Genomic DNA, 24093 nt, shown 5'->3' with positions numbered 1-24093 from the left:
CATACAAAGAACTTATACTAATCTTTCTTAAAGTCTTCCAAAAGATTAAATAGGAGGGAACACTCCCAAAGTCATCCTATGATGCCACCATCACCCTGATACCAAAACTGGACAAAAACACAACCAAAAAAGAAAGGCCAGTATCTTTGATGAATATAGATACAAAAATTCTGAACAAAATACTAGCAACCCAAATCCAGCAACACGTAAAAATACACTACAAACAGATTGGATTTATCCCAGGGTATGTGAACAAGGATTGTTCACATACACAAATCAATCAGTGTGACACTCTACATTAAGAAAAGAAAAGACAAAATCCACATGATCATCTCAATAAGTGCAGAAAAAACTCAACATCCATTCGTGATAAAAACTCACACCAAAGTGGGTATAGTGGGAACATATCTGTACATAATAAAAGCCATTTATGACAAGTTCATAGCCAACATAATACTCTTGGTGAAAAGCTGAAAGCCTTCCTGCTAGTTTATGAGCAAGCCAAGGGTTCCCACTCTTACACTTCTTTTCAACATAGTATTGGAAGTCCTAGCGACAGGAGTCAGACAAGAAAAAGAAAAGGTACGCACATTGGAAGGGAAGGGGTAAAATTGTCATTATTTGTGGATAACATAATACTCTGTAAATAATACTCTGTATTATTGTTGATCAGTGGCTCAGTTGTGTCTGACGCTTCGTGACCCAGTAGACTGCAGTATGCCAGGCTTCTCTGTCCTTAACCATCTCCCAGAGCTTGCTAAAACTCATGTCCATCAAGTTGGTGATGCCATCCAACATCCTCTGTCATCCTCCTGCCTTCAGTCTTTCTCAGCTTCAGGGTCTTTTCTAATGAGTCAGCTCTTCACATCAGGTTGCCAAAGTAGAGCTTCAGCTTCAGCATCAATCCTTCCAATGAATATTCAGGATTGATTTCCTTTAGGATTGACTGGTTGGATCTCCTTGCAGGCCAAGGGACTCTCAAGAGTCTTCTCCAACACCACAGTTCAGAAGCATCAATCTTTCGGTGTTCAGCCTTTCTTTATGGTCCAACTCTCATATCCATACATGACTACTGGAAAAACCATAGCTTTGACTAGATGGATCTTTGTTGGAAAAGTAATGTCTCTTCTTTCTAATATGCTGTCTAGGTTTGTCATAGCTTTTCTTCCAATCATCAAGCATTTTTTAATTTCATGACTGCAGTCACCATCTGCCAAAAACCCTAAAGACGCTACACAAAAATTAATATGTGAAATCAGCAAGGTAGCAGGATATAAGATTAATGTACAGAAATCTGTTGCATTTCTTTAGAGTAACAATGAAATATCAGAAAAAGAAAGCTAAAAAAAAATCCCATTTAGAATCACATCAAAGTAATACCTAGGAGTAAATCTAACTGAAGAGGTGAAAGACCTGTATGCTAAAACTATAAGAGATTGATACAGGAAATTGAAGGTGATTCAGAGAAATAGAAATATATCCTATACTCTTGGATTGGAAGAGTGAATACTATTAAAATGGCCATACCTCAAAGTAATCTAGTGATTTATTGCAATCCCTATAAAAATACCCATGACGTTTTTTTTTCACAGAAATACATCAAATACTAAAATTCATATGAAACCATAGAAGACCCTGAACTACCAAAACAGTCTTGAGACAAAAGAAGAAAGCTGGAGACAAAACCCTCCCAGACTTTAGAGACTACCACAAAGCTACAGTAATCAAAATACTATGGTATTGGCACAAAAAAATAGACATAATAGATCAATGGAACAGAATAGAGGGCCCAGGAATAAGCCCATGCACCTTCAGTCAGTCTTAGAGAAAGCAAGAATGTTTGGAGAAAAAAATGGTCCCTTTAATCAGTGGTGTTGGGAGAGCTGGGCAGCTGCATGTGAAGTTAGAACACACCCTCACACTGTGCACAAAAATAGAAATAAGACATATCACTACAGAACTCCTAGAATAGGACATATGTAAAACAGTCTCTGACATAAGTCATAGTAATATTTTCTTATATCAGTCTTCCAAGGTAAAAGAAATAATAGCAAAAATAAGCAAATGGGAGCTAATCAAACTTAAAAGTTTTTGCACAGCAAAGGAAACCATCAGCAAAACAAAAAAACAACCTATGGAATGGGGGAAGATGTTTGCAAATGACCGGCAGGGACTTAATTTCCAAAATATGCAAGCAGTTCATAAAATTCAGTATAAGAGAATAGTCTAATCAGAAAATGGGTGGAAGAACTAAGTAGTTGTTTCACCAAAGGAGATACACAGATGGTCAGTAGGAACATGCAAAGATGCTCAATTTTGCTAGTTATTAGAGAAGTGCAAATCAAAACTACAGTAACATATCACCTCATGCTGGTCAGAATGGCCATCATCAAAAAGTCTACAGATAATAAATGCTGGAGAGACTGTGGAGAATAGGGAACCTTCTACACTGTTGGTTGCAATGTAAATTGGTGTTGCCACTATGAAAAACAGTATGGAGGTTCCCCGGAGGTTCTTAAAAACCAAAAATGGAATTATTAATGCCATATGATTCAGCAGTCTTACCCTGAGTTTGTATCTGGAAAAGACGAAAACTCTTAATTCAGAAAGATAGACACATGCACCCCAGTGTTTATAGCAGCACCATTCACAATAGCCAAGACATGGAAACAACTTAAGTGTCCATTGGATAAAGAATAGATGAGGAAGATGGGAGAGAGAGAGAGAGTGTGTGTGTGTGTGTGTGTGTAGTGTGTAGTATGTATAGCTATCATGCAAAGTAGTAGAGAATATGCAAAGCGAGGTATGTCAGACAAAGACAAATATCATATGTTATCACTTATATGTGGAATCTAAAAAATAATACAAATGAATCATTTACAAAACAGAAACAGACTCACATACATAGAAAACAGTCTTATAGTTACAAGAGGGAAAAGGGATGAGGAGAGGTAAATTAGGAATCTGAGATTAACAGATACTACTTGCTGCTGCTACTGCTGCCAAGTTGCTTCGGTCATGTCAGACTCTTTGCGACCCCATGGACTGCAGCATGCCAAGCTTCCCTGTCCATTGCCAACTCCTGGAGCCTAGTCAAACTCATGCCCATCTAGTCGGTGATGCCATCCAACCATCTCATCCTCTGTAGGTAGGCAATAAGGATTTACTTTATAGCACAGGAAACTACATTCAGTATCTTAACCTATAATGGAAAATAATATGAAAATTATGTTTATTATGTGTGTGTGTGTATATAACTGAACCACTTTTCTGTGTACCTGCAACTAACACAGTATTGTAAATCAACTACCTTCAATAAAAAATAAATGCAGTAAGCTTCTAATTACTTTTTAAAATGTTATTCTGTATTTTTGAAGTCACAAATCATGTAGAATGATAGTGAAATCCATAAATGAAATTAAGGAAACAGTTTTATTTATAATAGTATCAAAAGAATAGAATACTTAGGAATAAATTTAACAAAGAAGTGCATTTCCTCTACTCTGAAAACTAGAAAACATTGTCGAAAAAATGTAAAGTCAACCTCAGTAAATGGAAAGGCATACCATATTTATGAATTGGAAAACTTAGTAAAATTGCAGTACTCCCCAAACAGATTCAGTGCAATCCATGTCAGAATCTTAGCTGGCTATTTTTGGAGACGTTGACAAGCTGATCTTAAAATTCACATGGAAATTCAGGATACCTTGAATAACCAAAGAATGATCTTTAAAAATAATAAAAGTTGGAGGATTCCCATTACCTGATCTTAGAACTTACTACAAAGCTATAGTAATCAAGACATTGTGCTTGCTACTCATGTAGGGATATACATATAGAATAGTGGAGTAGAATTGAGAGTCTAGTAGTAAAACCATTCATTTATGGTGAATTGATTTTTGACAAGGGTGCCAAGACTATTCACTGGGGAAACGATAGCCTTTTTAAAAGATGTAATAGATAATCGCTTTACAGTATTGTGTTGGTTTCTGCCAAACATCAACATTAATCAGCCATAGATATACATGTGTCCCCTCCTTCTTGAACCTCCCTTCCACCTCCCTCCCCATCCACACCCCTGTAGGTTGGTACAGAGTCCCCGTCAGAGTTCCCCGAGTCATACAGCAAATTCCCATTGACTCTTTATTTTGCTTATGGTAATGTATGTTTCCATGTTACTCTCCTCTTACCTTCCATCCTCTCTCCACCACCCCCGCCCCCCCGCCAGTGTTCATCAGTCTGTTTTCTGTCTGTGTCTCCATTACTGCCCTACAAATAATTTCATCAGTATCATCTTTCTAGATTCCATATATATGTGTTAATATACAATATTTGTTTTTCTCTTTCTGACTTACTTCACTCTGTATAATAGGCTCTGGGTTCATCCACCTCATTAGAATTGACCAAATGCATTCCTTTTTATGGCTGAGTGTGTATGTACCATTGTGTGTATGTACCACAGCTTCTTTATTCATTCACCTGTCGATGTACATTTAGGTTGCTTTCATATTCTAGCTGTTGTAAATAATGCTACAGTGAACATTGGGGTACATATGTCTTTTTCAGTTTCGGTTTCCTCAGGGTATATGCATAGTGGTGGGATTGCTGGGTCATATGGACAGGGAAGCCTGGCATGCTGCAGTCCATGGGGTCGCAGAGTGAGACACGACTGAGCGACTGAACTGATGGTGGTTTTATTCCTAGTTTTTTAAGGAATCTCTGTACTGTCTTCTTTCGTGCTTATATCAGTTTACATTCCCACCAACAATGTAAGAGGATTCCCTTTTCTCCACACCCTCTTCAGCATTTGTTGTTTGTAGACTTTTTCATAAAACAATGCTAGGACACCTAGATATCCATGTGTAAATGAACAGAGTTGGCTCCTTGCTTTATATGCTGTTCTGTCTTCAGTCACTTAGTGGCGTCTGACTTCTGATGACCCCATGGACTGTAGCCCACCCACCCACTCCTCTGCTCATGGGATTGCCAAGGCAAGAATACTGGAGTGAGTTGCCATTTTCTACTCTTGGGGATTTTCCTGACCCAGGTGTCACACCCGTTTCTTGCGTCTCCTACGTTGGCACACAGAATCTTTACACTGTGCCACTTGGGAAGCCCCGGATAGGCGTCTAGTATCCAAAATATATGAAGAACTCTTACAAGTTAACAATAAAAAGGCAAATAACCCAATTTATGAAAGGATTTGAAATACATGTTTCTTCAAAGAAGATATACATTGACCAATAGGTTCACTAAAAGATACACTCTATCAGTGATCCCCAACCCCTGGGCCTTGGGCAGATAGTGGTCTGTGGCCTGTTAAGATCTGGGCTGCACAGCAGGAAATGAATGATGGGCTAACGAGTGAAGCTTCATCTGCTGCTCCCCGTCATATTACCGCCTGAACCATCTATCCCACCTACCCCCACTCCCATTGCAGTCTGTGGAAAAATAGCGTTCCACGAGACCTGTTCCTGGTGCCAGAAAGATTGGGGACCGCTGCTTTGTATCATTGGTCATTAGAGAAACACAAGTGAAAACTACATTGAGATACCACTTTACATCCATTAGGATAGTTGTCACAAAAATAAGACAATAGCAAGTGTTGATGAGGATGTGTAGAAATTGGAACCCTTGCCTTGTAAAGATTCTGTGTGCCAGTGTAGGAGACGCAAGAAATGGGTGCGATGCCTGGGTCAGGAAAATCCCCAAGAGTAGGAAGGCAAAATGGTTCATACCCATTGGAGAACAGCCTGGCAGTTCCTCAGAAAGTTAAACATAAGGTTAGTATATGACCCAGCTATCTTCCTCCTAGACATACACCCAAGAAAATTGAAAACATTCACACACAAAAATCTGGGCACCACTGTTCATAGCAGTGGAAATAACCCAAATGTTCATCACTGTTGAATGAATAAAATGTGGTATCCATAGAATACAATATTATTCAGCCAAAAAAGGAATGAGGTGTTGATAATACTTAACACAAATGAGCCTTGAAAACTGAAAGAAGCCAGACACAAAGGGCTGCCTATTGTCTGACTCTGTTTTATGACTTACCTCAAAGAGGTAAATTCATAGAGTCAGAAAGTAGATAAGTAATTTTCAGGAGTTGGGGAGAGGAAGGAATGGAGAATAATAGCTAATGGGCATTGGACTCCTTTTTAGGATGATAAAAATGTTCTGGAATTAGATAGTAAGGATGGTTGCACAACTTTGAATATTGTTTTAAAAAAAAGAGCAAAATTGTATACTCTCAATTGTATACTTTTAAAAAGATGATCTTAATGGCATATATGAATTGCAGCTTGGTTAAAAGGCATATAGAAATGAAAACATTGGCCTACTTCTGATGTAATTTATCTTCAAACCAGGATTTTGAGAGTGAGGGGTCTCACTTAATAATTACTCCCATACAATAAAAATAAAGTTGCATGTCCAGGTACACCAGAATGTATGTTCTCCCTGCTTCTTGGTATCTTTAAGCTGTTTCTCCTCATAGAAGACATATAAGGATTACAAAATTCTTCTTGTCTTTCTTTATCAAATATGGGAAAAAGACTAAGACAGCCCTGTAATTCAAGAAAATGGGAGAGAAGGTATTTCTTTGTGGAAATGAATATAAATATGTGTAGCTATGATACAATTAGATCTTTATTGATTTATATGATTTTGTCACTTAAGTGTCACACATAGCCAACCAGTGTTTGAATGAAAAAGAAATTTAGTGCTGTAACATAATAAAGCAGTTGCTCTGAGCTAGGGATGTGCATCATAATAGGTGCATAACAGTATGTGGAACCTTTAAAAATTACTCTTGCTTAGACATTAGTCTCAATTATGATTTGATAGATTTTTGGGGCCAGGGTAAGTTCATGCATGCAAAATAGATGTTTTAGCTCCTCAGTTGAATTTAATATCCATTTAAGTTGAGAGTCACTGCATTAAATTGAGGAGTTTTATTGATTTAATTATTGAAATATATAGTTATTATTGTTTGGTGCATAAACAGTAAACAGCTGTAGTAACTGAGAGAACCTCAGCCTGAAGTATACCCTCCTCACCCCCAACCCCCCGGCCACCCTCTTTGACCTGAGCTAGCCATTGGTAATCCAGAAATTGTGATTCCTCTGATCCTCCAAGAACAGGGATTGGGAGGAATATTGATTTATTGATTTTTTTTTTTTTTATTTTGGCTACATTGAGGCAGGATTAGTAATGGGAAGTAGGCAGAAGCTCAGGTTCATCTGCAAATGCTTGAAACTATATCCTTGGCAGATATAGGAAGGGCGTCATCACTGCAGAATAAGAGGGGTTGGGAGATGGAGACCTTGTAGGAGGTCAGAACTCACTCAGTTAACTGATAACTGCTCATGGCCTTTGTATTTTGGCAGCCCGTTATCAGATCAGATCAGATCAGATCAGTCGCTCAGTCGTGTCCGACTCTTTGCAACCCCATGAATCGCAGCACGCCAGGCCTCCCTGTCCATCACCAACTCCCGGAGTTCACTCAGACTCACCTCCATCGAGTCAGTGATGCCATCCAGCCATCTCATCCTCTGTTGTCCCCTTCTCCTCCTGCCCCCAATCCCTCCCAGCATCAGAGTCTTTTCCAACGAGTCAACTCTTCGTATGAGGTGGCCAAAGTACTGAAGTTTCAGCTTTAGTATCATTCCTTCCAAAGAAATCCCAGGGCTGATCTCCTTCAGAATGGACTGGTTGGATCTCCTTGCAGTCCAAGGGACTCTCAAAGGTCTTCTCCAACACCACAGTTCAAAAGCATCAATTCTTCGGCACTCAGCCTTCTTCACAGTCCAACTCTCACATCCATACATGACCACAGGAAAAACCATAGCCTTGACTAGACGAACCTTTGTTGGCAAAGTAATGTCTCTGCTTTTGAATATGCTATTTAGGTTGGTCATAACTTTCCTACCAAGGAGTAAGCGTCTTTTAATTTCATGGCTGCAGCCACCATCTGTAGTGATTTTGGAGCCCAGAAAAATAAAGTCTGACACTGTTTCCCCATCTATTTCCCATGAAGTGGTGGGACCGGATGCCATGATCTTCGTTTTCTGAATGTTGAGCTTTAAGCCAACTTTTTCACTCTACACTTTAACTTTCATCAAGAGGCTTTTGAGTTCCTCTTCACTTTGTGCCATAAGGGTGGTGTCATCTGCACATCTGAGGTTATTGATATTTCTCCTGGCAATCTTGATTCCAGCTTGTGCTTCTTCCAGTCCAGCATTTCTCATGATGTACTCTGCATATAAGTTAAATAAACAGGGTGACAATATACAGCCTTGATGAATTCCTTTTCCTATTTGGAACCAGTCTGTTGTTCCATGTCCAGTTTGCCCTCTGATGCTGGAACTAAGGAGATAGTTCAGTGGACATAGAAAGGAAGCACATAGTGCAGTCTTGTGGTTTCTCTTGTACAACCACACACAATTTAGAAGAAATTATCTTAATGCTAGACTGATGAAATTGGAGTTGCATCACACCTTGAAGATTTTGCAGTTCAGTTTATTTAGTGATGGATCATTCCCATCCAAACATGTCCCCCTGACATTTTTAACTGATAGCCTTTCTTCACTTAAATTGTCCTACTGATGCTGTTATACTGTTGTTTCCCTCCCTGTGCTATATAGTAGGTTCTTATTTGTCTCTTTTATACATAGCTGTGTATATTAGTTGATCCAAGTCTCTGAATTTACCCCCACTCCCCCCAACCCATGATGCTTTATTGTTGTACTGCACATGGCATTATAGCCCAGACTTTAACTTTGCCCCCTTGGTGTAACTTTGGATGATGACTAGCTGTTTTGTCCTCAGTTGCTTCACCCTGGAAATGGAGCAAATGCTAACTACCTTACAAGGTTATTGTGACTACTAAATGAGATAGCACACATTAATTTTTGACACAGCTATTGGTACATGTAGATACTGGATAAATGTTAGTGACCTGTAGTTCAGTGAAAAACAACTGACTTCTTTCAAAAGATTGACTTTAGAGAATTTTCACAGCCTGAGGCCTGAAATCTTTCTAATACTTTGATTTATTGCCTCCATTCATTAACTAAGCAACTGTTTATTGAACATCTATTTTGGGCAGGGTACTTTGGTAGCTTTTGGGGTTTTAGGAAAGGCAGAGGAAGCAGAGGTCAAATTGCCAACATCTGTTGGATCATGGAAAAGCAAGAGTTCCAGAATAACATCTGCTTTATTGACTATGCCAAAGCCTTTGGCTTGTGGATCACAACAAACTGTGGAAAATTTTTAAAGAGATGGGACTACCAGACCACCTGACCTGCCTCCTGAGAAATCTGTATGCAGGTCAAGAAGCAACAGTTAGAACTGGACATGGAACAACAGACTGGTTCCAAATAGGAAAAGGAGTACGTCAAGGCTGTATGTTGTCACTCTGCTTGTTAACTTATATGCAGAGTACATCATGGGAAATGCCAGGCTGGAGGAAGCACAGACTGGAATCAAGATTGCCAGGAGAAATCAATTACCTCAGATATGCAGATGACACCATCCGTATGGCAGAAAGTGAAGAACTAAAGAGCCTCTTGATGACAGTGAAAGAGGAGAGTGAAAAAGTTAGCTTAAAACTAAGCATTCAGAAAACTAAGATCATGGCATCTATTCCCATCACTTCATGGCAAATAAATGGGGAAACAATGGAAACAGTGAGAGACTTTATTTTGGGGGGGGCTCCAAAATCACTGCAGGTGGTGACTGCAGCCATGAAATTAAAAGACACCTGCTCTTTGGATGAAAAACTATTCCAACCTATACAGTATTCAAAAGCAGAGACATTATTTTGCCAACAAAGGTCCGTCTAGTCAAAGCTATGGTTTTTCCAGTAGTCATGTATGGATGTGAGAGTTGGACTATAAAGAAAGCTGAGCACCAAAGAACTGATGCTTTTGAACTGTGGTGTTGGAGGAGACTCTTGAGAGTCCCTTGGACTGCAAGGAGATCCAACCAGTCCATCCTAAAGGAGATCAGTCCTGAATATTCATTAGAAGGACTGATGCTGAAGCTGAAACCGCAGTACTTTGGCCGCTTGATGTGAAGAACTGATTTGAAAAGAGCCAGATGCTGGGAAAGTTTGAAGGCAGGAGGAGAAGGGGATGACTGAGGATAAAATGGTTGGATGGTATCACCAACTCGATGGACATGAATTTGAGTAATCTGTGGGAATTGGTGATGGACAGGGAATCCTGGCGTGCTGCAGTCCATGGTGTCGCAAAGAGTCGGACATGACTAAGCGACTGAACTGACTATCTAAGTCTACAAGTTTACTGTTCCATTTTGCTGCTTTATCTTTGTTACAGTCATTTGTTAATCACCTTTTAATTTGCATATGATTATTGTCAGGTAGAATAGAAAAATGAGTCCAAGATGGCAGAATCAGGCTGAGGGTAAAAATTAACAACAGCACAAAAGTCAATGAAAGAGGAGGTTAAGGAACAGAGTGGGAGTCTTCATCAAAAAAATATGCCCCAAACACACCCCCTTTCTCTGATTGGTCCTGCGTTTAACCAATCAGGTGGACACTGGTACAGGTCCCCTATTTGCGTAGGATGTAAATAGACCCCAGGGACAGAACAGGTATCGTATTTGCATAGGGCTGAACCAATTAGGCTTCAAGGGGAGGAGACTAAGTATACAAAGGGATGCCAGATGGGATGGGACTCCCGCCTGGATGGATCTGCCTTTGCCTCTGGGAAGTGAACCGCCTGCTTCCTGCTTGAGTTGTAACAAAGCTGTAACTAATTTGTCCTTATGAATGCTGCCTGCTTAATAAAATCCTGCCTGAGCTACAAGTGATTCTTCGTTAAAAAGTTATCTACTACAGTGAGACAGGAACCAATGGTGACTAAATGAACCAGACATGAGAATCAGTTATAGGAATTGATTGCTCATCTTTGAATTTTGCCTCCTATCACCCAATACTGCTGTTGGTTAGCAGTGTTTCATTGTGTGCTCAACTCACACAGCATTTCTTGTAAAGACTGCTGTGTTGTGTTGTTTAGTTGATAAGTTATGTCCGACTCTTTGCGGCCCCAGGTACTGAAGCATACCACGCTTCCCTGTCCTTCATCATCTTCTGGAACTTTCTCTTATTCGTGTCCATTGAGTCAGTGATGGTATCTAGCCATCTCACGCACTGCAGCCCCCTTCTCCTTTTGCCTTCAATCTTTCCCACCTTAAAGTCTTTTCCAAAGAGTTGGCTCTTCTCATCAGGTGGCCAAAGTATTGGAGTTTCAGCATCAGTCCTTCCAGAGACTATTCAGGGTTGATTTCTATTAGCATTGACTGGTTTGGTCTTATAGGCCAAGGGACTCTTAAGAGTCTTCTCCAGCACCAGTTTGAAAGCATTAATTCATCTGCTCTCCGCCTTCTTTATGGTCCCACTCTCACATCTGTATGGTTCAACTCTCACATCCATACCTGACTGTTGGAAAAACCCTACCTTTGACTACATGGGCCTCTGTCAACAAAGTGACGTCTTTGCTTTTTAACACACTGTCTAGGTTTGTCATAGCTTTCCTTCCAAGGAGCAAGTGTCTTCTAATTTAATGGCTGCAGTCACTGCCCACAGTTATTTTTAGTCAAAATAAAATCTGTCACTGTTCCCACTTTTTCTCCATTTGCCATGAAGTGATGGGGCCAGATGCCATGATCTTAAGCTTTTTGAGTGTTGAATTTTTAAGACAGCTTTTTCACTCTCCTGTTTCATACTCATCAAGAGGCTCTTTAGTTCCTCTTCACTTGCTGCCATTGGAGTGGCATCATCTGCATATCTGAGGTTGATATTTCTCCCAGCAGTCTTCATTCCAGCTTGTGATTAATCCAGCCTGGCATTTTGCATGATGGACTGTGCATATAAGTTAATAAGCAGGGTGACAATATACAGCCTTGTCATACTACTTTCGCAATTTTGAACCAGTCCATTGTTCCCTATCATGTTCTAACTGTTGTTTCTTGACCTGCATACAGGTTTCGTAGGAGGCAGGTAAGGTGGTCTAGTATTCCACCTCTGGTATTCCACGTCTTTAAGAATTTTAAATTTGTTGTGATCCACACAGGCAAAAGCTTTAACATAGTCAGTGAAGCAGAATAGATGTTTTTATGGAATTCCCTTGATTTCTCTTTGATCCAAAAATTTTGGCAAAATTTGACCTCTGGTTCCTCTGCCTTTTCTAAACCCAGTTTGTACATCTGGAACTTCTTGGTTCACATATTGCTTAAGCCTAGCTTGAAAAATACTGAGCATAGCCATAGTAGCATGAGAAATGAGTGCAGTTGTCCAGTAGTTTGAACATTTTTGGCATTACCTTTCTTTGATCCCAAAGAAAGAACACTAACCTTTTCCAGTCTTGTGATCACTGCTGAGTTTTCACAGTTGCTGACACATTGAGTGCAGCACTTTAACAGCATATTTTAGGATTTGAAATAGTTCAGCTGGAATGCCATCACCTCCACTAGCTTTGTTCTTGGTACTGCTTCCTAAGGCCCACTTGACTTCATACCTGTATGTCTGGCTGTAGGTGAGTGATCACATCATTGTGGTTATCTGGGTCATTAAGATCTTTTTTTGTACAGTTCTTCTGGTATTCTTGCCACTTCTTCTTAATATTTTCTGCTTCTGTTAAGTCCATGTGATTTCTGTCCTTTATTGTGCCTGCCTTTGCATGAAATGTTTCCTTGATATTTCTAATTTTCTTAAAGAGAAATAGTCTTTCCTGTTCTGTTTTCCTCTATTTCTTTGCATTGTTCACTTAGGAAGGATTTTGTACGTCCTCTCGCTGTTCTTTGCTTCTTTGCATTCAGATAGGTATTTCTTTCCTTTTCTCCTTTGCTTTTCGCTTCTCTTCTTTTCTCAGCTACTTTTAAGGCCTCCTCAGACAACCATTTTGCCTTTTTGCATTTCTTTTTCTTGTGGATGGTTTTGATCATTGCCTCCTATATAAAGTTACAAACATCTGTCCATAGTTCTTCAGGCACTCTATCAGATCTAATCCCTTGAATTTATTTGTCACTTCCACTGTATAATCGTGAGGGATTTGATTTAAGTCATACCTAAATGGCCTAGCGGTTTCCCCTACTTTCTTCAACTCAAAGTCTGAATTTTTCCATAAGGAGTTTGTGATCTGAGCCACAGTCAGCTCCTGGTCTTATTTTTGCTGACTGTATAGAACTTCTTCATCTTCAGCTGCAAAGAATATAGTCGATCTGATTTTGGTATTGACCTTCTGGTGATATCCATGTGTAGAGTTGTCTCTTGTGTTGTTGGAAGAGGGTGTTATGATCAGTGCGTTCTCTTGGCAAAACTCTGCTAGCCTTTGCCCTGCTTAACTTGGTACTCCAAGGCCAAACTTCCCTTTTACTTCACGTGTCTCTTGACTTCCTACTTTTACTTTCCTGTGCCTTAGTATGAAAAGGACATCTTTTTTTGGTGTTAACTTCTGGAAGGTCTTGTAGGTCTTCATATAGCTGTTCAGCTTCTTCAGCATTAGTGTTTGGTCATAGACTTGGATTACTGTGATATCGAATGATTTGCTTTGGAAACAAACTGAGAGTATTGTGTTGTTTTCAAGATTTTACCCAAGTACTGCACTTCGTAATCACTGTTTAAGGAAACATTAGTGTCATTTGATTTTTTTCCTACCAGCTTTTGTAGCAGTGTATTTCTCCCATGTTCTGCCAAAGGTGAATTAGTTCTTGTGTCCTGTCTCCTCAGAGAGGCTTGTCATCCTTTATAATTTACATGGTTGTCTTGCAACCTCAGCTTCTTGATAGGTTCAGTAAAATTATGCTTTTGTTAGGATAGGAGCCTCTAATGTTTTTAATGTCCTTGTTCTCAGTCGCTTCAGTTGTGTCCAACTCTTTGAGACCCTATGGACTATAGCCAACAGGCTCCTATGTCCATGGGATTCTATAGGCAAGAATACTGGAGTGAGTTGCTATGCCCTCTTACATGGGATCTTCCTGATCCAGGGATTGAACCTGCTTCTCCTGCAAGGCAGATTCTTTACCACTGAGCCACCAGGGAAGCCTTAACATCCTTAGCTGAAGTGAGTGTTGTTTTTTTTTTAATAGATAAAGTCCTTTCTTTTATAAAGTTTAGAGTGTTGCAAAAAATGTTAATATCAATTAGGTAATTAATGTGTATATTTTCTTAAAATATATGTTTTAGGGGTTTTGGCTGTATGTTAGTTCTTTGGACGTATACACTGAAATTAATTGAAATTGAATGAATCATATCTTGGGATGATAGAAATGTAATGAAAATATGTCAAAATTTTGGGGATGCATTATTTGTTGTTAATTACATAAAATCTTTTCTGCCCTAAAAATAATCAGTTGTTGTCTTGAGTTCCTTTAGGAGTGAAAGGCTGGACTCTGTTAGGAGTCTTCCTTCTATTTGTAATGGCCAGAGTAAAATGAAGTAAAGTGTAGCAGGTTAAAGATTTTTGTTCTCTGTTCTGTCTGTAGAAGAAAACGATGCTAAGCTAGAATGCTACATAGAGCTAGAATATTCATGTGAGAATGTTCAAGTCTCTTTTTGTGTCTGTGCTTTTTATACCTTTATTATTTTTTAACTGAACATTGAAACACTTGAAGATTTTTTCTTACCCTTGGCTGTTCTAAAAATATGTTGTTTCTAATTGTTATCAATAAATACCTTATCAGTTAAACTGGGCAAATTTCACTGAGTTCAAAGTATTACTTTCCTTATGGTCTTGTATGTCTTGATATCTGGAAATCTAATTATCTTGAAAATAATGCAAAGTTTTTACCTTCCCGGAAGTGTCCTTCCTTCTAATAATAATGTTGAAAATGCGATCCTTGCCTTGCGTAACTGTCATGTAAAACACTGTGCTAGGATGCCTTTCTTGGTCTCACTTCTTTTCCTGACCAACTTTGGGACTGAGGAGACTTCTTTTTGCTTCTGGACACAGTTTACTTATGTAATAGGAAAATATTGGAATTCATGTCTCTCTCTAACTATTGAGCATTAATCATTATTAAGTAATAATAAGGCTTAGGGAAAAGTGTTTAATGTAGATGCATGGTAATAAGAATTGTTATGAGTGATTTTCTGAGAATCCAGTCAAAGATGGGAAAGTTTCCCTCATACTCTTGTTGAGATGTCACTGGAAAACAGTAATGATTGTTGCCTGGCTCTTGACTTTCAGTTGATTTTTTTATCGCACATTTAGCTACAAAATATGTATATATAATTAATTTTTTAAAATTAACCAACACAAACTTTTGGAATGACAGAGTAATGGTACTGCTGGGCACCTGTGGAATTGTTACTATGTCCTTACTATGTGGATAGGCCAGACAGATCCCTCCCTTCAGTTTCAAAAGATTTGCCATGATTACTGTAAGAGTGACAGCTGAGAGTCATGCGCTTTCACATTTCATTTGAGAGGATTTGGGTAAATTGATGTAGCATTTTTTTGTTTGTTTGCAGCATTTTCTGGTTTTCCTAAAATTACAAAAACACAGTAGAAAATAGTGTCTTATCGGACCAGGGAAGTCAGTTTGGAGAAATAGTTTTTCCCACTCCCATAGTGACATCTTTAGGGCTTTCTGGTGACTCAGACAGTTAAAGAATCTTCCTACAATGCAGGGTTCAATCCCTAGGTTCAATCCCTAGGTCAGGTTTCAATTCCTAGATGAGGAAGATCCCATGGAGAAGGGAATGGCTACTCCAGTATTCTTGCCTGGAGAATTCCATGGACTGAGGTGCCTGGCGGGCTGCAGTCCACAGGGTCACAAAGAGTTGGACACGACTGAGTGACTAACACTTTCACTTCACTTTCAGTGACATCTTTAAAAATTTTTTGGATGTCCTTGAAATTTATACACTGATGGTTTATGTTGTCTGCATAGTATTCACAAAGGTAAAATCAGTCTTTGTTCAGCAGAGATTATAATCTTCAAATGATTTTGTATGTTTCATTTTAGAAGTATGTAAATATTAATTAGAATTGTGGAATGTTAGAGCTGAAGTCCTGGCTAACATTCAGATCGGATCAAATCAGATCAGTCACTCAGTCGTGTCCGACCCTTTGCAACCCCATGAATCGCAGCACGCCAGGCCTCCCTGTCCATCACCAACTCCCGGAGTTCACTCAGACTCACCTCCATCGAGTCAGTGATGCCATCCAGCCATCTCATCCTCTGTCATCCCCTTCTCCTCTTGCCCCCAATCCCTCCCAGCATCAGAGTCTTTTCCAATGAGTCAACTCTTCGTATGAGGTGGCCAAAGTACTGGAGTTTCAGCTTTAGCATCATTCCTTCCAAAGAAATCCCAGGGCTGATCTCCTTCAGAATGGACTGGTTGGATCTCCTTGCAGTCCAAGGGACTCTCAAGAGTCTTCTCCAACACCACAGTTCAAAAGCATCAATTCTTCGGCACTCAGCCTTCTTCACGGTCCAACTCGCACATCCATACATGACCACTGGAAAAACCATAGCCTTGACTAGACGAACCTTTGTTGGCAAAGTAATGTCTCTGCTTTTGAATATGCTATCTAGGTTGGTCATAACTTTCCTTCCAAGGAGTAAGTGTCTTTTAATTTCATGGCTGCAGTCACCATCTGTAGTGATTTTGGAGCCCAGAAAAATAAAGTCTGACACTGTTTCCACTGTTTCCCCATCTATTTCCCATGAAGTGATGGAACCAGATGCCATGATCTTCATTTTCTGAATGTTGAGCTTTAAGCCAACTTTTTCACTCTCCACTTTCACTTTCATCAAGAGGTTTTTTAGTTCCTCTTCACTTTCTGCCATAAGGGTGGTGTCATCTGCATATCTGACAATCCCGGCAATCTTGATTCCAGCTTGTGTTTCTTCCAGTCCAGCGTTTCTCATGATGTACTCTACATATAAGTTAAATAAACAGGGTGACAGTATACAGCCTTGATGAACTCCTTTTCCTATTTGGAACCAGTCTGTTGTTCCATGTCCAGTTCTAACTGTTGCTTCCTGACCTGCATACAAATTTCTCAAGAGGCAGATCAGGAGGTCTGGTATTCCCATCTCTAAGAAGAATTTTATGCAAATTGCATTTATTCTTTAGAATGTCCATATGATACATACATATGTTATTATTATCCATAGTTTATAGTTTTGCATAGAGAAGTCAGGTGATATTTCCAAGGTCACACAAAGCCAGGTAGAAATATCAGTGGTTTCACATTAGATTTAGGATAAAGTTCATATCTCCTGCTTACATCTCCAGTTTGTCTTTTTTCATTATCCTACCTGTGGCACAACCATTTCATCTCCTTATATATAGTTTTGTTAAAGTTTCATATTGTCTTTCATACCATGTACTCTCTATCCCAGTAAATATGTTAATAAACTTGAAATCAAACAAACCAATTAAATGAAATAGTTGCTCCCTCCTCTTGTTGTCATTGTTCAGTCGCTAATTCGTGTCCAACTCTTTGTGACCCCATAAACTGTAGCACACCAGGCTCTTCTGTTCTCCACTAGCTTACAGAGTTTGCTAAGTTCATGTTCACTGAGTCAGTGATGCTATCCAACCACCTCATTCTCTCCTGCCCCCTTCTCCTTTTGGCTTCAATCTTTCCCATCATCAGGTCTTTTCCAGTGAGTCGACTCTTGGCACTAGGTGGTCAAGATAATGGAGCTTCAGCTTCAGCGTTGGTCCTTCTGGTAAATCTTCAAAAGCACCACAATTCAAAAGCATCAATTCTTTGGTGCTCAGCCTTCTTTATGGTCCAGCTTTCACATCTGTACAGGACTCCTGGAAAAACCATAACATTGACAATACAGATTTTTGTTGGAAAAGTGATGTCTCTGATTTTCAGTACACTGTCTAGGTTTGTCATAGCTTTTCTTTCAAGGAGCAAGTGTCTTTTAATTTCGTGGCTGCAGTGACCAACTGCAGTGATTTTGGAACCCAAGTAAATAAATCTGTCATTGCTTCCACTTTCCCCGCTTCTATTTTCTCCCTTTTACTGTGTTTGTAAATTTTATATATTTATGTTTGTTTCGGAGAAGGCAATGGCACCCCACTCCAGTACTTTTGCCTAGAAAATCCCATGGACCAAGAAGCCTGGTGGGCTGCAATCCATGGGGTCTCGAAGAGTCGGACACGACTGAGCGACTTCACTTTCACTTTTCACTTTCATGCATTGGAGAAGGAAATGGCAACCCACTCCAGTATTCTTGCCTGGAGAATCCCAGAGACGGGGGAGCCTGGTGGGCTGCAGTCTATGGGGTCGCACAGAGTCGGACACAACTAAAGCGATGCAGCAGCAGCAGCAGCATGTTTTGGAACGTAGCACTATATTGACATTTATTCCCATGGCTCTCTTAAAGACAGAAAGTTTTTTTAGTTTTTATTTTAAACATTCATATTTGGTTTCTTAGTATTTAGCCTAGTGCCTAATACTCAATATTTGCTGGTTCTATGATATGTTACTCTGAACTTTGTAACTTTGAGACTGTTACTTCTAAACATTAGTTTCTCTTGTCCATAAAATGAATAGGATTAACATGTCTCTTCTTTTTTTCTCCTTTAAAATTCAATACTTGTAAGTTTTATTATGTTGATTTTATTTGTCAAGCTTTTGGCATTAAGCCTGCTTTCATCATATTATGTTAATAAATAGTATATGTTACAATGATATTTAGTGAGGAAAATGAAGATGATCTCTATGAATTGATACAATAAGTGAAAAAGAAGATACAATAAGTGAGAAAAGTAAAGTTGCAAAAGAGGAGGCACATAGAATTACTTCCATGTTTGAAAGAAAATACCATGTCTGTATAACGTATCTATATTATCTTAGTTTTATAGAGAAGAAACACAGAAAAGGTAAACTAGTAAATGTTGAAATTGGTTACCTGTAAGAGGAGGGAAGGGGAAAGAGATAGGGATAAGTGGACAGTTGCTTTGATTCTAGGTTTCAGTATATTTTTGATGTGTATAAATTTGTTAATATTCTGCATATTAAAAAATTAAAAGGATACGGGGGAAAAAATCCTAGAACTGAATGTGCATAGAAGTGAGCTCATTTGTGTATATAGTAGGTGAATAGCTACCATCACTCAGAATAGGGGAAGCAACTGATCCAAATAATTTTTGAACATAGTACTTGACGATATCTCCTTATTCTATGTAAAAAAGAACCTCTGGAGCTCTTCCAGTGATTTGGGGTTGGGGGGTGGCTGATAATACTATATGTGAGTTGGTCTTCCCAGGTGGAGCCAGTGGTAAAAAATCTGCCTGCCAGTGCAGGAGACGTAAGAGATGTGGGTTTGATCCCTGGCTTGGGAAGATCCCTTGGAGTAGGAAATGACAGCCCACTTCAGTATTCTTGGAAAATTCCATAGACGGGAGCCTGGCTGACTACAGTCCACTACAGTTCATGGGGATGCAAAGAGTTGGACATGACTGAGCACACACATGCACACACAGAGTTTAAGTGGGACAGTTTAAAACTGCTTTGTGTGTATGGTAGGCAGTGCTTCTGTGCCAGGGGCTTCTGACGCCTTGAGGAAGACAACTTTTGGATATATTTTATTTTTTATTATTTATTTTTATTAGAATACAGTCACTTTACAGCACTGTATCAGTTTCTGCTGTACAGCAAAGGGAATCATCAGTACATACACATACATTTCCTCCCTTTTGGATTTCCTTCCTATTTGTGTCACCAGAGAGCACTGAATAGAGTTCCCTGGGCTGTAGAGGAGGTTCTTAGTAGTTATCTATTTTATATGTGAAAGTGAAAGTCACTCCGTTGTATCTGACTCTTTGTGACTCCATGGATTATACAGTCCATTGAATTCTCCAGGCCAGAGTACTGGAGTGGGTAGCCTTTTCCTTCTCCAGGGGATCTTCCCAACCCAGGGATTGAACCCAGGTCTCCCGCATTGCAGGCGGATTCTTTACCAGCTGAGCCACAAGAGAGGCCCGTTTTATACATAGTAGTGTATATGTCATTCCTAATCTCTTAGTTCATCCCATATCCCCCTCACCCTTCCCCTTGGTATCGATACATTTGTTCTGTATGTCTGTGCCTATTTCTGCTTTGCATATAAGATCATCTGTACCATTTTTCCAGATTCAACTTATATGAGTTAATATATGATAATTTTTTCTCTTTTTCTGTCTAACTTTACTCTGTATGACAGTCTCTAGGTTCATCCATGATTATTTTATTGTTTTAATGACTGATAATATTCCATTGTGTATATATGTACTGCATCTTTATCCATTCATCTGCTGATGGACATTTAGGTTGCTTCCATGTCATGTCTATTGTAAATAGTCCTGCAGTGAACATTGGGGCGCATGTATCATTTTAAATTATGGTTTCTCTAAATATATGCCCAGGAATGGGATTTTTGGGTCATATGGTAGTTTTATTTTAGTTTTTTGAGGAACTTTCATACTGTTCTCTATAGTGGCTGTATCAATTTACATTCCACCAACAGTGTAAGTGGGTTCCCTTCTCTCTATACCTTCTTCAGCATTTATTATTTGTAGATGTTTTTAATGGGGGCCATTCTGACTGGTGTGAGGTCATACCTCATTCTAGTTTTGATTTTCATTTCTCTAATAATTTGTTATGTTAAGCATCGTTTCATGTGTTCATTGGCCATCTGCTGTATCTTCTTTGGAGAAATGTCTGTTTAGGTCTTCTGTCCATTTTTTGATTGGTTTGTTTGTTTCTTGATATTGAGCTGCATGAGCTGTTTGTATATTTTGGGGGATTAATCTTTTGTCTGTTGTTTCACTTGGAAATATTTTCTCCCATTCTGAGGGTTGTCTCTTTTGTCTTGTTTATGGTTTCCTTTGCCTTACAAAAGCTTTTAGGTTTAATTAGGTCCCATTTGTTTATTTTTGTTTTTATATTCATTGCTCCAGGAGATTGCTCAAAAAAGATCTTGCTGCATTTTATGTCAAAGAGTGTCCTGCCTGTATTTTCTTCCAAGAGTTTTATAGTGTCTGAGTTCCCTTTAGGCCTTTAATCCATTTTGAGTTTTATTTTTGTATATGTTGTTAGGGAATGCTCTAATTTCATTCTTCTACATGTAGCTGTCCAGTTTTTGCAGCACCACTTATTGAAGAGACTGTATCTTGTCCACTATATATTCTTGTCTCTTTGTCATAGATTAGGTGATCGTAGGTGTGTTGGTTCATCTCTGGGCTTTCTGTCCTATTCCATTGATTTGCATCTGTGTGTGTGTGTGTGTGTGTGCGCGCGCGTGTGTCAGTACCACACTGTCTTGATTTCTGTAGCTTTGTAGTATAATCTGAAGTTGTGGAGCCTGATTCCTCCAGCTCTGTTTTTATTTCTCAGGATTGCTTTGACTGTTTGGAATCTTTTGTGTTTTGATACAAACTATAAAATTTTTTGTTCTGGTTTTTAAAAAAATGCCATTGGTAATTTGATAGGAATTGCACTGAATCTGGAGATTGCTTGGGATAGTATAGTCATTTTCACAATATTGATTCTTCCCATTATGAATATGGTATATTTCTTCAGCTGTTTGTGTCATCTTTGATTTCTTTCATCAGTATCTTATAGTTTTCTGTACAGGTCTTTTGACTCCTTAGGTAGGTTTGTTCCTATGTAATTTATTATTTCGGTTGTAGTGGTAAATGTGGAGAAGGCAATGGCACCCCACTCCAGTACGCTTGCCTGGAAAATCCCATGGACAGAGGAGCCTGGTAGGCTACAGTCTGTGGGGTTGCTAAGAGTCAGGCATGACTGGGCAACTTCACTTTCACTTTTCACTTTCCTGCATTGGAGAAGGAAATGGCAACCCACTCCAGTACTCTTGCCTGGAGAATCCCAGGGATGGGGGAGCCTGGTGGGCTGCCGTCTATGGGATCGCACAGAGTCGGACACGACTGAAGCAACTTAGCAGCAGCAGCAGCAGTGGTAGATGAGATTGTTTCCTGAATTTTTTTTTCTGATCTTTAGTTGTTAGTATATAGTAATGCAAGAGATTTCATGTATTGAATTTTGTATCCTTCAACTTTACTGAATTCATTGGTTGGCTCTAATAGTTTCTGGTGGCATCTTTAGGATTTTTTTTTTTAGGATTTTCATTGTATCGTACCATGTCATCTACAGACAGTGACAGTTTTACTTCTTTTCTAACATGGATTCCTTTTATTTCTTTTTCTTTGATTGCTGTGGCTAGGACTTCCAAAACTATGTTAAAGAATAGTGGTGAGTGGGCACTCTTGTTTTTTTCCTTTCAAAGAGAAGACACTTTCTGTTTTTCACCATTGAGAATAGTGTTTGCTTTGGGTTGGTCACTTTGTTGTTCAGTTGTTAAGTTATGCCCGACTCTGTGGTTTTTATTATGCTGAGATATGTTCCCTTTGTGCCCACTTTCTGGAGAGTTTTTTTTTTTTTTAATCGTAAATGGATATTGAATTTTGTCAAAAGCTTTTTCTGCATCTGTTGAGATGATCATATGGTTTTTATTCTTCAGTTTTTTAATAGGGTGTCTTACATTGGTTGATTTGTATATCTTAAAGAATCTTTGCATCCCTGGGATAAATACCACTTGATCATGGTGTATAATCCTTTTAAGGTGGTGTTGGATTCAGTTTGCTAGTATTTTGTTGAGGATTTTTTGTCTTTGTTTACCAGTGATACTGACCTGTAATTCTGATTTTGGTATTAGAGGATGGTGGCCTCATAGAATGAGCTTGGAGTGTTGCTCCCTCTGTAATTTTTTTTTTTTAGAAGGATTTGAGAAAGATAGGTCTTAGCTCTTCTGTAAATTGATAGAATTCAGCCATGAAGCCACCTGGTCCTGGACTTCTGTTTGTTGGAAGATTTTAAATCGTAGTTTCAATTTTATTACCTGTGACTGTGCTGTTTATATTTTCTATTTCTTTCAGGTTCAGTCTTGAAGATTTTGTTTTTCTAAGAATTTGTACATTTCTTCCAGGTTGTCCATTTTATCAGCATATAGTTGCTTGTAGTAGAACGTTTGTATTTCTGCAGTGTCAGTTGTAACTTCTTTTTTGTTTCTAACTTTATTGATTTGGGTCCTCTCCCTTTTTTTTCTTGTTGAGGCTGGCTAAGGGCTTATCAATTTTGTTTATCCTCTCAAAACACCAACTATTGTTTCCTTCATTTCTATTTCATGTATTTCTGTTCTGATTTTATGATTTCTTTTCTTCTACTAACTTTGGCTTTTGTTTTTCTCTCTCTAGTTGCCTTGGGTATAAGATACAATGTTCATTTGAGATTTTTCTTGTTTCCTGAGGTAGGATTTTATTGCTTTAAACTTCTGTCTTTGAAGTGCTTCTGTGGCTTTCTACAGGTTTTAGGTCATTGTGTTTTCATTGTCATTTGTTTCTAGATTTTTTTTTTTTATTTCCTCTTTGATTTCTTCATTGATCTCTTGGTTATTTAGTAGCATGTTGTCTAGTCTCCATGTGTTTGGTGGTGTTTTTTTTTTGGCAGTTTTTTTTTTTTCATGTAACTGATTTCTGATCTCATAGTGTTGTTTTCAGAAAAGATGCTTGATATTATTCCATTTCTTAAATTTTCCACGGCTTGATTTATGACCCAAGATGTGATCTGTCATGGAGAATGTTCCATATGCACTTGAGAAGAAAATGTATTTTGCTGCTTTGAAATGCAATATTCTATCATAAGTGTCAGTTAAGTGTGTGGAATAATTGTCAGTTAGGGCTTGTATTTCCTTATTAATTTTCTGTCTGTATGATCTGTCCTTTGGTGTAAGTGGAGTGTTAACGTCCCCCACAATTATTGTGTTACAGTCAGTTTCACCTTTTATAGCTGTTAGCATTTGTCTGTTGTATTGAGGTGGCTCTTGTGTTGGATGCATAAATATTTACAGTATGTCTTCGTGAATTTATCCCTTGATCATTATATACTGTCCTTACGTGTCTCTTGTAATACTCTTTATTTAAAGTCTATTTTGTCTAATATGAATATTGCTACTTTAGTGTTTTTTTTATTACCATTTGCATAATCTGTTTCCATCCCCTCACTTTCAGTTTGTATGTGTCCCTAGGTC

The 24093-nt window shown here is 38.8% G+C and overlaps 1 protein-coding gene across 9 annotated transcripts in view; it reads left to right on the top strand.

Annotated features, from left to right (window-relative positions):
* The window catches only part of MEF2A (myocyte enhancer factor 2A), a 180566-nt gene that overhangs the window by 47064 nt on the left and 109409 nt on the right, over positions 1-24093 (top strand). Inside the window, exon 3 of one of the 9 annotated variants that reach the window (XM_059878952.1) lies at positions 1593-1737. The gene's annotated coding sequence lies outside the window, so the exon portion shown is untranslated. 9 annotated transcript variants of the gene reach the window in all.

This window comes from Bos taurus, chromosome 21 (assembly GCF_002263795.3).
Source record: "Bos taurus isolate L1 Dominette 01449 registration number 42190680 breed Hereford chromosome 21, ARS-UCD2.0, whole genome shotgun sequence".
NCBI classification, from domain to species: Eukaryota; Metazoa; Chordata; class Mammalia; order Artiodactyla; family Bovidae; genus Bos; species Bos taurus.
This window is presented reverse-complemented; position numbering and strand designations above follow the sequence as displayed.